At 41.3% G+C, this 13,610-nt stretch overlaps 1 protein-coding gene across 8 annotated transcripts in view; it reads left to right on the forward strand.

Annotated features, from left to right (window-relative positions):
• The window catches only part of LOC134340712 (NF-kappa-B inhibitor delta-like), a 261,763-nt gene that overhangs the window by 97,924 nt on the left and 150,229 nt on the right, over nt 1-13,610 (forward strand). For 2 of the 8 annotated variants that reach the window (XR_010016615.1, XR_010016617.1), the window contains one exon: nt 1,222-12,567. The exons of the other annotated variants lie outside the window; for them this stretch is intronic. The gene's annotated coding sequence lies outside the window, so the exon portion shown is untranslated. Of the gene's footprint in view, nt 1-1,221; nt 12,568-13,610 lie in introns of those variants that run through there. 8 annotated transcript variants of the gene reach the window in all.

The following is a 13,610-nucleotide window of genomic DNA, read 5'->3' on the forward strand; positions in this document are numbered from 1 at the left end:
GGATAATTTACAATGAACCAATTAACCTATCCGGTATGCGTTTGGACTGTGGGAGGAAACTAGAGAACCCAGAGAAAACTCATGCATCCCATGGGGAGAACATACAGACTCCTTATAGAGGACACTGGGATTGAACTCTGAATTCCAATACCCCAAGCTGTAACCATGGTGCCCACATTTACATATTTTCATGATCAATTTATTTTGAGCTTTGAGGTGCTCTTGAGGAAGTCAGTGATAAAAGCAACAATAGTTTCCTTCCATTTAGACAGCATGGTAGTGTAGTGATTAGGATAATGCTTTACAGTGTCAATTTCCTCCGTGTCTGTAAAGAGTTTGTATTTTCTCCCCATGATCATGTGGGCTTCCTCGGAGTTCTATGGTTTCCTTCCCCATTCCAAAGATATACAGTTACGGTTAGTAAGTTATGGTCATGTTATGTTCACGCCAGAAGTGTGGTGTCACTTGTGGGCTGCCCCCAGCACAATCTCAGACTGAGCTGGTTGTTTACGCAAGCAACACATAATCACTGTATGTTTTGATATTTCAATGTGCATGTGACAAATAAAACTAATCTTTAAATCTTTAAACTTTTTGAAGGACCAAGTGTATCTGAATTCTGCCATGTTTTATCTTTCATGTTTTGGTAAGGGGGCAAGGGGAAGGGGAATCCTGGCCACTCTGTCCTTTTGTTGTGGACTTCCACTTCTCCACCACAGATGCTGAGAGGTGAGGCATATAATCCCTAGTCCAACCTATCAGTCCAGTGTTGGACCAAGTTGTTCAATGCCTCTGATAGGGAATGGTTCCTGCTGAGAACCACCGGAAGAACTTTCAGGATGGCAGAAGATGTCAAAAGTTAGTTGTCACCTTTCTCTACGCTGTCTTTGCTGGCCACACTTGGACCACCAGACTCAAAAACAGTTCCTTTCCCCAAGCAGTAAGACTGATCAACACCTCCACCCACTAACCCACCCCTCCACAACCACACCACCTGTACTTTATCATTTCCTGCCAGTCACTTCATGTACAGACACTCCTGTGCCTAGTGTCACTTTATGAACATACTGTATCTACAATCAATGTACATAAGCTATGTTGTGTATTTATATTTATTGTGTTTTTATTATTATTGTGTTCTTTATCTTATTGTGTATTTGTTTTGTCCTGCATCAGATCCAGAGTAACAATTATTTTGTTCTCTTTTACACTTGTGTACAGGAAATGACATTAAACAATCTTGAATCTTGAACTGTCTCGCCGCTCTTGAAATGATAAGTGGTTACTGTGCTAGTCACGCAAAAGGCTGAAGCAGTTGCCAACAAACTTGTACTATTGTGCTTTAGAAATTCCCTCCCTCAAGCCTTCATAATAAACTAACACGGCACCATTAATCTGCTCACCAAATCTATGGCCATGTTTGTTGTAATCTCCCTGGCAACAAAAGCAGCCTGCACACCACCTTGGAGTTTCACTTGTCAGTCAGTTATCTTTAATATTAAGCTAATTGTGTTTGCAGTACAATCATCTTTACAGAGCCTGAGGTCTCCAGTTGTCGGTTGGCCATCCTATTTTTCAGGATGAACCATCCAGTAGGAAGGAAATTTGACAGAAGCAGTATTGGGGTAGCCCAGTTGTGCAGATTATTTAACTGTGGCTTCTTAGCTTCCCAGGTTCAATCAGATCTCTGACCTCCGGTGCTGTTAGTAAGGAGCTTGTAGAATCTCCCCATGACCACCTGGGCTTCCTCCAGCTCCCTCCCATGTCCTAAAGGTCTGTGGGTAGTCCTAATAGACCCTGTTGTGTATGAGAGTGGTAGAAACTGTGAGTTTGTGCTGAAAATGTGAGGAACCTTCCCATCAGCCTCACAACTTCTCTGACCTCCTTTTGTCAGACAGAAAGTATAAGAACAAAGACTGTCAGACTGGGTAACAGCTTCATCCCCCAGGCTGTGAGACTTCAGAACACCCTGCTACCACCCGGTACACATTATTGATGACAGCACCAGTAGCATTATACTGTTGTATATTTGAACTATATCTCATAAATGCACTTTATGTCAACTTGTACATCGACAGAATATTTTCCTTATTATTTGTTAATATTGTTTTACGTGCTGTATGTGATATATGTACTGTGTTTTTCACCTTGGTCCCTATAGAACGCTGTTTCATTTTGTTGTATACGTGTGTATGGGTGGATGACAACAACTGAACTTGAATTTGAATTCTACTTAAAGGAAGTGGGATTAGTGTAGAGTTTGTGTAAATGGGAGCTTGATGGTCAGCGTGCAGCCAGTGTGCTGAAGGACCTGAACCCCTGCTGTATGACTCTCTGGATTTTGCCAAATTTCCGCCCAAGGCCGATACAATTTGAGAGCCAGATTCTTGGTCAGTATGGACCAGTAGAGGCGAAGGGCCCGTTTCAGTGCTGCATATGACTATGAGCCTATCTCTCATTCATTAAATAGGATTTTATTTAACATTCAGGAACAACTACTTGGAATATGGTACGTTTTTGGCCCCCTCATCTAAGAAAGGATGTGTTGACATTGGAGAGGGTCCAGAGGAGATTCACAAGAATGATCCTAGGATTGAAAGGGTTAACATATGAGGAGTGTTTGATGGCTCTGGGCCTGTACTCACTGGAGTTTAGAAGAATGACAAGGGATCTTGTTGAAACCTATTGAATAGTGAAAGGCCAAGATAGAGTTGATGTGGAGAGGATGTTTCCAATAGTGGGGGAGTCTAGGAACAGAGGCCACAGCCTCAGAATAGAAGGACGCCCCTTTAGAATGGAGATAAAGAGGATTTATTTATTTATTGAGATACAACATGGAATAGGCCCTACCGGCACTTCAAGCCATGCCATCCAGATTTAATCCTAACCCAATCACAGGACAATTTACAATGACCAATCAACTTACCAGCCAGTACGTCTTTGGACGCCGAGGAAACCAGAGCACCTGGAGAAATCCCATGCGGTCATGGGGAGAATGTACAAACTCCTTACAGACAGCAGTAGGAAATGAACCCGGGTCATTGGTACTGTAAACCATTGTGCTAACCATTACACTATCGTGCCGCCAGAGGCTGGTGAATCTGTGGAATTCATTGCTATGGATAGTTGTAGAGGCCAAGTCATTGGGTGTATTTAAAGCAGAGGTTGATAGGTCCTGGATTCGTAAGGGTGTCAAAAGTTATGCAGTGAAACCAGGAGACTGGCCTAATTCTGATCGTATGTCTGATGGTCAGACAGGGTGGATGTATATGAAGGTGTGAAAAAGGATCCAGTGCTTTCCCGACATATCTGAGGAATAAGCTTTTCTTGGTTTTAAAGTTGAGTCCAAGTATCGATTATAATGGACATTTTGATGACAAGTTCTGTTATTTGAAGATAGCGGAGCTTATCATCGAAACTTCGGTTAAAATTGATATCTACACCTGGCTGGAAGCCCGAGAAGAGTTTATTCATTCTGCACTAGTGTTAGAAAAGCAATGACTTGCTCTTAAATAAGTTTTATACACCATTTCCAGGAGAGATGAAGTCAAGGATGGATTTACAAAGAAGGATGCGAATTTCAAATTGAAGGGTAGCTGCAGTAGGAACTAAAATGCAGGAACTAAAAACAGGAGCTGGCATACAGATAAAGGCAGAGAGGTCAGGAAAAAGCAGCAGACTGTTGGATAAATTCAGATGTAAAAAGGGTTCATGGTCCATCTGGAGGCCAACCAGGAAATGTGTTTTTTTGCTATCTGAATTGCCATCTACAGTTCTTCAACCTTTTCACATATTGTGAGTGGAAGAGATTAAAATTGTGTCACTCTTAGCCTTATGAAAGGAGACTTAAGTGAATGAAAAGCTGGAAAGTTTTCAAAGAATTAATTTCATTGAATCAATTTTCAGAAGTGCAATTTAATTCTACTTCCAACCCATGTATTTAGTGTTATCTATCACAATGACAATCTAGGCAAATTCTTGCATTATATAAATTTTGGCTCCATATACTATTTATATGGCTTATCATTCTGGAACAGTGTCCACAGGTCAAAAATGTCAAAGTATAAGTACATATATGTCTCCAAATACTCCCTTGAGATTCACTTGCAGGCATTCACAGTAGAACAAAGAAGTACAATAGAATCAACGAAAAACTACACACAAAGACTGAAAGACAATGTGCTAAAGTGCAAACTGTGCAAATATTTAAAAAATGAATAATAGTAATAATAAATAAATAAATAAATAAATAAATAAATAAATAAATAAATAAATAAATAATACTGAGAACATGAATAGTAGAGTCCTTGAAAGTGAGTCCATAGGTTGTGTTCAGCGATCAGTTCAGTGCTGTAGTGAGTGAGGATGTCCACACTGGTTCAGGAGCCTAATAGTTGAAGGTGTGAGCCCTGAGGCTCCTGTACCTCCTTTCTGATGGTAGCAGCAAGAAGAGAGCATGGTCTGGCTGGTGAGGGTCTTTGATGATGGATGCTGTTTCTTGTGGGGAAGGTGTTGCCTGTGATGGACTGGGCTGTATCCATCACTTTTTGTAGGCTTTTTCATTCCTGGGTATTGGTGGTTCCATACCAGGCCATGATACAGCCAGTCAGGATGCTCACCACAGTGCACCTATAGAAGTTCTAGTATTCAGCTTGTTAAAAGGAGTGCTTTGTATTTTCAACCATGGTGGCCCTTTAGGGATTGCCATTGTTATGAGAGAAGGAAGAACAGGAAGAACTGCAATCTTAAGGAGAATCCAGTGCTGGTAGAAATTTTTACCATGCTGAAGTGCCTACATTTCTCAGTGAAAAACGTACCAAGGCTGTATTCTTTCTACAGAGACTGACACAGAGCTCCAACTGAAGATCTTATATCCAAGTTCTGGTACACCATTTCCTGTTGCCATTAAAGTCACTGCTGCCCTCAATTTATTTGCTTTCAACTCTTTCCAGGGTAGTGTAGAAGACATCACAAACATCAGTTTCCTTTCCCTTCTTACTTGCATTATGAAAACAAATTCATTGCAATCATTGAAGCCTGAAATCAGTAGATAGAAATGGATCCAGAGGATTTCAGGAATCTAAAATCTCAGCAACAGTATCCATGGCATCAGATTAGCTTTTTTCTCTTTATATGCAACGGGATTGTGATGGCTAACAGATATAACCCCGAAGTTCCAAGAGTATTCCTGCTTTTCTGAGAGCTGCCTTGTGAAATCCTTTGCACTGTACTCAGTGACTATACTTCATTAGAGTTTGAGGAGGTTTGGTATGTCGCCAAAGACTCTGACAAGTTTCTACAGATGTATGGTGGATTGCATTCTGACTGGTTCACTGTCTGGTTTGGAGGTGTCGGTGCACAGGGTCAGATAAAGCTGAAGAGGGTTATAGACTCAGCCTGTTCCATCATGGGCAAAGGCCTCACCAGTAGTGAAGACAGTTTCAAAAAGGGGCACTTCACAGAGACGACGTCTTTCACTAAGGATCCTCACCATCCAGGACATGCCCTCTTCTCATTACCACCATCAAGAAGGATATACCGGAGCCTGAAGATGCACACTCCACAATTTAGGAACAGCTTCTTCCCCTCCACCATCAGATTTCTAAATAGTCCATGAACCCCTGAACACTGCCTCACAATTTTCCTCTCTTTTTGCACTTTTTTTTATATATTCGTGTTGTAATTTATAGTTTTTTTTACTGTAGTGCACAGCACTGCTACCACAAAACAACAAATTTCATGACATATGTCAGTGAGAATAATGTGATCCTGATTTTGATTTTGATTCTTTGATCATCTAGGGTGCAAAACTTATTCTTTGCACAGTTTGCGTTTGACTGTTGCCATACTCACTGACAGATCAACTTCCCCTTCTACAGTCCTCATCAGTAAAGCAACAGACTCCTTAAGCAAAGGTTCCTCTAGTCTGCTGGCCTCTGCAATCTAGCACATAAAGATAGTTGCATTTAATAGTGGTGTTTTATGCTGTGTCGTGTGTGCTATGAAGTGTTACATTGTGGTTGGATCTTTGGAAGAGGTTGAAGATAGAACTGTTGGAGCTAGCACGCGAGGAGGATCACCACTGGAGGAAGACCACTGACGTTGGGAGTGTAAGAGTTCTTCACAAACAATTCCCCAAGTTGGAGCAATTCAGCTGAAGGATCCCAACTCTCTTTGATTCCCACTTCTGCCCAACATCACTTCAAGTTCTTTTGACTGCCAATAAGTGGTAATCTCAGGAGGCAAATGAACAATAATGTATTACATTCCTAGCAAATTATGTATTCAAACTCCAAAATGATTTATTGTGCAGTTGTATACTTTCAAAGTATAATAAAGCAATATTAGAGATTGTTAAGAGCAGATATCTGTGTCCGGATATTTTGAAAATGTGCCAGACTAATACCAATTAAGCAGTGCCTTTGGAGTCATCTTAGGTTTTGGTACCAGGTGTAAACAGTAAATAAAAGGGCTGTAGAGGGAGTCTTGCCTGGAGAGTTTTTACCTCAACTAGCCACAGGAATTACAGACCAGTCAGCAAATTATATGTACAGAGGCACATTAATTCAAATCTAAACACAAGGGTTTCTGCAGATACTGGAAATCCAGAGTAACACACACAAAATGCTGGAGGAACTCAGCAAGTCAGGCAGCATCTATGGAGAGGAATAAACAGTTAACATTTTGAAAAAAATATGCAGGCAAGGTATTGGCCATTAGACAAATGAATATATACTATAGTAGGACTAAGTGATCCCAACTAATGGATTGAATAATCGCTGTAAAATTTGAACATCATACTTTAGAACATACATAACACAGTTCAAGATTCTGTATGGATGTGAATTATAGGTAAGATGTGAGAGTTGAATTGTTTATTACTGTAGACAGGAACTTATCCGGGCGGCATGATAGTGTAGTAGTTAGCACAACGCTTTACATTTCCAGCGATCTGGGTTCATTTCCTGCCATTACCTGTAAGGGGTTTGTACGTTCTCCTTGTGACCGCGTGGGTTTCTCCGGGTGGTCTGGTTTCCTCCCACAGTCCAAAGACACACTGGTTAGTAGGTCATTGTAAATTGTCCTGTGACTAGGGTAGATGAAATGGGGGGTTACTGGGTGGCACAGTTCAAAGGGCCAGAAGGGCCTATTCCCTGGTGTATCTCAGTAAATAAATAAATAAATAAATAAATAAGGGAAATTAATGCGATGGAACAGGTGGGGGTGCCTGTTTGAAACTATTTAGCTGCCTTATCACTGATCAGTATAGCTAAAATAGACCTGATAGAGGTCTGTAAGCTTATGAAAGGGACTGATAGACAGCCAGAGCGTCTTTCCCAGGGTCTAAATATCTAATAGTAGAGGGCATGATTTTAGACCATTAGGCTAAAAGATATAGGAGCAGAATTAGGCCATTCAGCCCATTGAGTCTGCTCTGCCATTCCACCATGGCTGATTTATTATCCCTCTTAACCCCAATCCCCTGTATTCTCCCTGCAACCTTTTGACACCCTGACTAATCAAGAATCTATCAACCTCCACTTTAAATATATCCAAGGTCTTGGCCTCCACAGCCGTCTGTGGCAATGATTCCACAGTTTCACCACCCTCTGGCTAAAGAAATTCATCCTCATGTCTGTTCTAAAGTGACATCCTTCTCTTCTGAGGCTGTGCCGTCCGGTCCTAGACTCTCACATTAATAGAAACATCCTCTCCATGACCACTGTATGTTGACCTTTCCATTTAAGGTGGGAGAGTGCAAGTTCAAGGGAGATGCGCAGGGCAAGGTTTTCACACAGAGAGTGGTGGGTGCCTGGAACGTACTGATAGGGATGGTGGTGGAGGCAAATATGATAGAGATGTTTAAGAGACTCTCACCTATGCCGGTGAATGCACAGAGAATGGAGGGATATGGACAGTGTGTGGACAGAAGGGATTAGTCTAGTTAAGTATTTATTCACTAATTAGTTCAGTGGGCCAAAGGGTCTGTTTCTGTGCTGTCCTGTTCTATGTTCAGTGCTCTCTGTACTACACTGTAGATTACATAAAATATTGACTGCAGCGTAGTGATTGCACTGCAGATGACTAAAATAATTCTTTACTTCAGTCAGTCTTTTTTTAATACTTTATCAACTTCCTGTGCATCTAATGTGGTGGTACAAGCATCGTATGTCCATGTGTTCTACCAAAAGAGATGTCTTAGATTCAGCATCTGGCCTGTTCAGTAATTATCAGAATTACTGAGCTAATTTTTCCACATTATCAGATCCTGTTATAGCACTAATATTTGTTTCACATCTGTTCCAATTGCCCCATAGCAGCTGTTTCCAACAATATCCTACAGAGTAACTACGGAATTACATAAAAGCATAACGGGAGCGAGGCAGAGAGACAGAGATCAGAGAGAGTGAATGCAAGAGAGGAGAGAGAGGCAGGCTAAAGAGAAAGAGCGGGAGAGAGAGAAAGAGATAGATCAGAGAGAGTGAGTGTGAGAGAAATGAGAGAGTACAATGGAAAGAGAGATCAAACCAGGTAAAAAATAGAGGGAGAAAGAGGGATTAAGAGGAATAAAGAAAGAAGGGATAGAGAAGAGAGAAACAGAGCAGAGGACTCTTCAATTCTAAATAAACCAAAACTAGCTACCCAAATGTCATTTACAAACTAAAGCCATTTTCTCGGATTTCTAATAACATTTAGTACAAATGTATGTATTGGAATATTCACTGTCACTCATCCTTGCTCATACCAAACACCTAGAAAGAGCTCGCAGGATCAGAGCAAATGACTCACAACGATCGTGCATACAGTCATTATCAGTTGAAGCTGGAAACAGTTACTTTCATTCATCACTTTTGCTGCATGCTTGTCCTTTACTCGACATGTGACAATTGCCATTGGAGACGACTGACCATTATTTTCCTTCGAAGCCATGAATCACCATCGTATTGATTGCTTTGCAAAAGTGGATAATTCCGATGGTGAACGAACGTGGTGGAATGTATCATTCCGACAGCTAAACCTTTTCTTCCATGAGTCGGCACCTTTGATATTATTGTGAGGGTGTACCACAATATTGCTCAAAGTAATGACCTCCCACTTCCTGCCTCTGGAGGGGATCCTGTGCCAAATATGGTTCGTGGTTATATATTTCTCAGAATCATCTGTATTCATTTCCTATCATCGTTGCTGCTTCGGTCTTGCTGCTAGTTTGAGTTAAGATAAACAATGAATGAGCCCAGTCGACAATCACAGAAACTTAGCAAGGATATTAAAAAACTATTAGATGATCAGGCAATCTAACACATTTCGTTTGAAGACTGTATTCAATAAAATTGACAAACTTCACTAACATCTGCCTCACTGAACAATAAAATACACCAACATACTTTAAACTGGGACTCAGTCAAATGAGGTTGTTTTTTAAAATAATGCCAAAAGATCAGACAGATTCAGAGTAGTCTAAGAAGAGAATTTTAAAACTGATGGCTGATTTGACAATCAGTGGTGGGTTAGGTATTAAGTGATACACAATTAACAAGATTTGGCAGATTGTTAACAAGATTGCAGCAGATCTGAACATAGCTTCAAGACTTTTGAAATGGAGGAGAAATATGTGAGGCTCCCCAGGAGAAACCTAGAACAGTCGAAAGTGGAGGTTACCAGAGTATGCACCAGGATTTGAGAAGCAACTGAGCGAGAGCAGAAGGCAATCTTACAGAAGAATGATCTAATTTGAGGGATGAGGGACTAGAAGCTCAACCTGTGCTTAAGTAACAATGTGGGGTACAAAGGTTTTGTTCTACCTGAACTGGTAGCCATGGAGGATGTTGGTTATACCTGGCCCTGAGATGGATCAATATCCTTGTGGGCAGGTTTGCTCGAGCTGTTGGGAAGGGTTTAAACTAATTTGGCTGAGGGATGGGAACCAGAGTGATAGTGCTGAGGCTGGGACAGATCATATTCAACTAAGTGCAATGTGTAGTGAGACTGTAAGGATAGACTGGCAGATGATAGGGCAAAATTGCAGTCAGTGGGATGAATTAAAGTGTAACAGGGGGACAAAAGTGAAAAGGGTGAGGAGTACAGGACTGAAGGTATTATACTGTATTTGAATGCACTCAGTATACGGAATAAGGTAGATGATCTTGTAGCACAGTTACAGTTTGGCAGGTATGTTGTTGTGGGCATTTCCAAGCTGTGGCTGAAAGAAGATCAGAGTTAGGAGCTTAACATTTAAGGATACACATTGTATCAATAGGACAGGCAGGTAGGCAGAGGAGTGGGGTGGCTCCATTGTTAAAAAATGAAATTAAATCCTTAGGAAGAGGTGACATAGGATTAGAAGATGGCCTTGTGGATAGAGTTAAGAAATTTCAAGGGTAAAAAGACATTGATGGAAGTTATATATAGGCCTCTGGACAGAAGCCAGGATGTGGGCTACAAATTACAATGGGAAAATTCATGTCAAATGGGCAATGTTAAAGTACTCATGGGGTATTTCAATATGAAGTTAGATGGGAAGATTTTGATGGCGTTGGATCCCAAGAGAGAGAATCTTTGGAATGTCTACAAGATGGCTTTTTAGAATAGCTTCTGGTTGAGCCCACCAGGGGAACACTAATTCTGGATTGAGGGTTATGTAATGAACCAGATTTGATTAGGGAGCTGAAGGTAAAGGAACCCTTAAGAGACAGTGAGCATAATATGATAGAAGTCACCTACTAGTTTGAGAGGGAGAAGATAAAGTCACATGTATCAGTAGAACAATGGAGAAAAGGGAAGTACGGATGCATCAGAGAGGAGCTAGCCAAAGCTGACTGGAAGGGGACGCAAGCAGGGATGATAGCAGAACAACAATGGCTGAAGTTTCTGGGAGCAATTTGGAAGATGCACATCCAAAAGAATAAGTAGTATTCTAAAGGGAAGATGAGGCAACTGCGGCTGACAAGGGAAGTTAAAGACAGCATAAAAGGAAAAGAGAGGACATAACTCACCATAACTAGAGAGAAGGTTCTTGGGAAACTGAAAGTTCTGAAGGTAGATAAGTCACCTGGACCAAATGGCGTACACCCCAAGCTTTTGAAAGAGGTGGCTGAAGAGATCATGGAGGTGTTTGTAATGATCCTTCATGAATCACTAGATTCTGGTTCTGGAAGTCTGGAAAATTATAAATGTCACTCCACTCTTCAAGAAGGGAGAGAGGCAGAAGAAAGGAAACTACAGGCCAGTTAGTCTGACCTCAGTGGTTGGGAAGGTGTTGGAGTTGATTGTTAAGGATGAGGTCTCAGGGTACTTGGAGACACATGATAAAATAGGCCATAGTCAACAAGATCTCCTCAAGAGAAAACCTTGCCTCACAAAGCTGTTGGAATTCTTTGAAGAAATAACAAGCAGCATAGACAAAGGAGAATTAGTTGATGTTGTGCACTTGGATTTTCAGAAGGCCTTTGACAAGGTGCCACACATGAGGCTCCTTAACAAGTTACAAGCCCATGGTATAACAGGAATGATTCTAGCATGGATAAAGCAGTGGCAGATTGGCAGCAGACAAAGAGTGGGAATAAAGGGAGGCTTTTCTGGTTGGCTGCCTGTGACTAGTGGTGTTTCACAGTAGTCTATGTTGGGACCAATTCTTTTTACATTGTATGTCAATGATTTGGATGATGGAATTGAGCACAGTCGACATTTTGAGCCAAAACCTTTTGTCCTGCTGAAGGGTCTCGGGCCAAAACGTCGACTGTACTCTTTTCTATCGTTGCTGCCCATCCTGCTGATTTTCACCAGCATTTTGTGTGTGTTGGTTGGATTTCCCGCATCTGCGGATTTTCTCTTATTTGTGGATGATGGAATTGATGGCTTTGTGGCAAAGTTTGCAGACGATACGAAGATAGGTGAAGGGGCAGGTAGTTTTGAGGACGTTTTGCAGAAGGACTTAGGTAGTTTAGGAGAATGGGCAAAGAAATGGCGGATGGAATACAGTGTCGGGAATTGTATGTCATGCACTTTGCTAGAAGAAATGAAAGGGTTGACTATTTTCTAAATGGAGAGAAAATACAAAAAACTGAGGTGCAAAGGGATGTGGGAGTCCTTGTGCAGGGTTCCCTAAAGGTTAATTTGCAGGTTGAGTCTGTGATGAGGAAAGCAAATGCAATGTTGCATTCATTTCAAGAAGACGAGAATGCAAAAGCAAGGATGCAATGCTGAGGTTTTATACAGCACTGGTGAGGCCTCACTTAGAATATTGTGAACAGGTTTGGGCCCCTTATCTTAGAAAGGATATGTTGAGAGGGTTCAAAGAAGGTTCACAAAAATGACTCCAGGATTGAACGGCTTGTCATATGAGCGATGTTTGATGGCTCTGGGCCTGTATTCACTGGAATTCAGAAGAATGAGGGGTGACCTCATTGAAACCTATCGAATGGTGAAAGGCCTCAATAGAGTGGATGTGGAGAGGATGTTTCCTATGGTGGGAGAGTGTAAGACCAGAGGGTACAGTCTCAGAATAGAGGAAAAGGCAATTCTGGATTAGGTGTTGTGTAATGAACCAGATTTGATTAGGGAGCTTAAGGCAAAGGAACTCTTAGGAATCAGTGATCATGTTATGATAGACGTCACCCTGCAGTTTGAGAGGGAGAAGCTAAATTCGGATAGATCAGTATTACAGTGGAGAGCAGTGAATTACAGAGGCATGAGAGAGGAGCTGGCCAAAGTTGATTGGAAGAGGACAGTAGCAGGAATAACATCAGAAAAGCAATGGCTGGAGTTACTGGGAACAATTTGGAAGGTGCAAGATAGGTACATCCAAAAGACAAAACATTCTAAAGACAGGATGATGAACTGTGGCTGACAAAAGAAGTCAAAACTACATAAAAGCAAAAGAAGGGCAAGTAAAAGAGCAAAAATTAATGGGAAGGTTGAGGATTGTGAAGCTTTTAAAATCCAACAGAAGGCAACTAAAAAGCCATAAAGAGAGAAAAGATGAAGTATGAAGGTAATAATATCAAACAAGATACCAATAGTTTTTTTCCAGATACTGTACTGTATATAATGAATAAAATACAGGTGAGAGTGGATATCGGACCGCTGGAAAATGACACTGGAGAGATAGTAATGAGGGACAAGAAATGGCAGATGAGTTAAATAAGTATTTTGCATTAGTCTTAATGATTGAAGACACGAACAGTACGCCAGAGGTTCAAGAGTATCGGGGGCAGAAGTGAGCAATTGTGATTACTAAGGAGAAGGTGCTTGGGAAGCTGGAAGGACTGAAGGTAGATAAGCCACCTGAAGCAGATGGGCTACACCCCAGGGTTCTGAAAGAGGTGGCTGAAGAGATTGTGGAGGCACTAGTAATGATCTTTCAACAATCACTAGATTCTGGAGTGGTTCCGTAGGACTAGAAAATTGCAAATATCACTCCACTCTATAAGAAGGGAGGGAGGCAGAAGAAAAGAAATTATAGGCCAGTTAGTCTGACCTCAGTGGTTGGGAAGATGTCGGAGTCCATTGTTAAGGATGAGGTCTCGGGGTACTTGGAGACACATGATAAAATAGGCCAAAGTCAGCATGGTTTCCTCAAAGGAAAATCTTGCCTGACAAATCTGTTGGAA

This window comes from Mobula hypostoma, chromosome X2, assembly GCF_963921235.1.
Source record: "Mobula hypostoma chromosome X2, sMobHyp1.1, whole genome shotgun sequence".
Lineage (NCBI taxonomy): Eukaryota > Metazoa > Chordata > Chondrichthyes > Myliobatiformes > Myliobatidae > Mobula > Mobula hypostoma.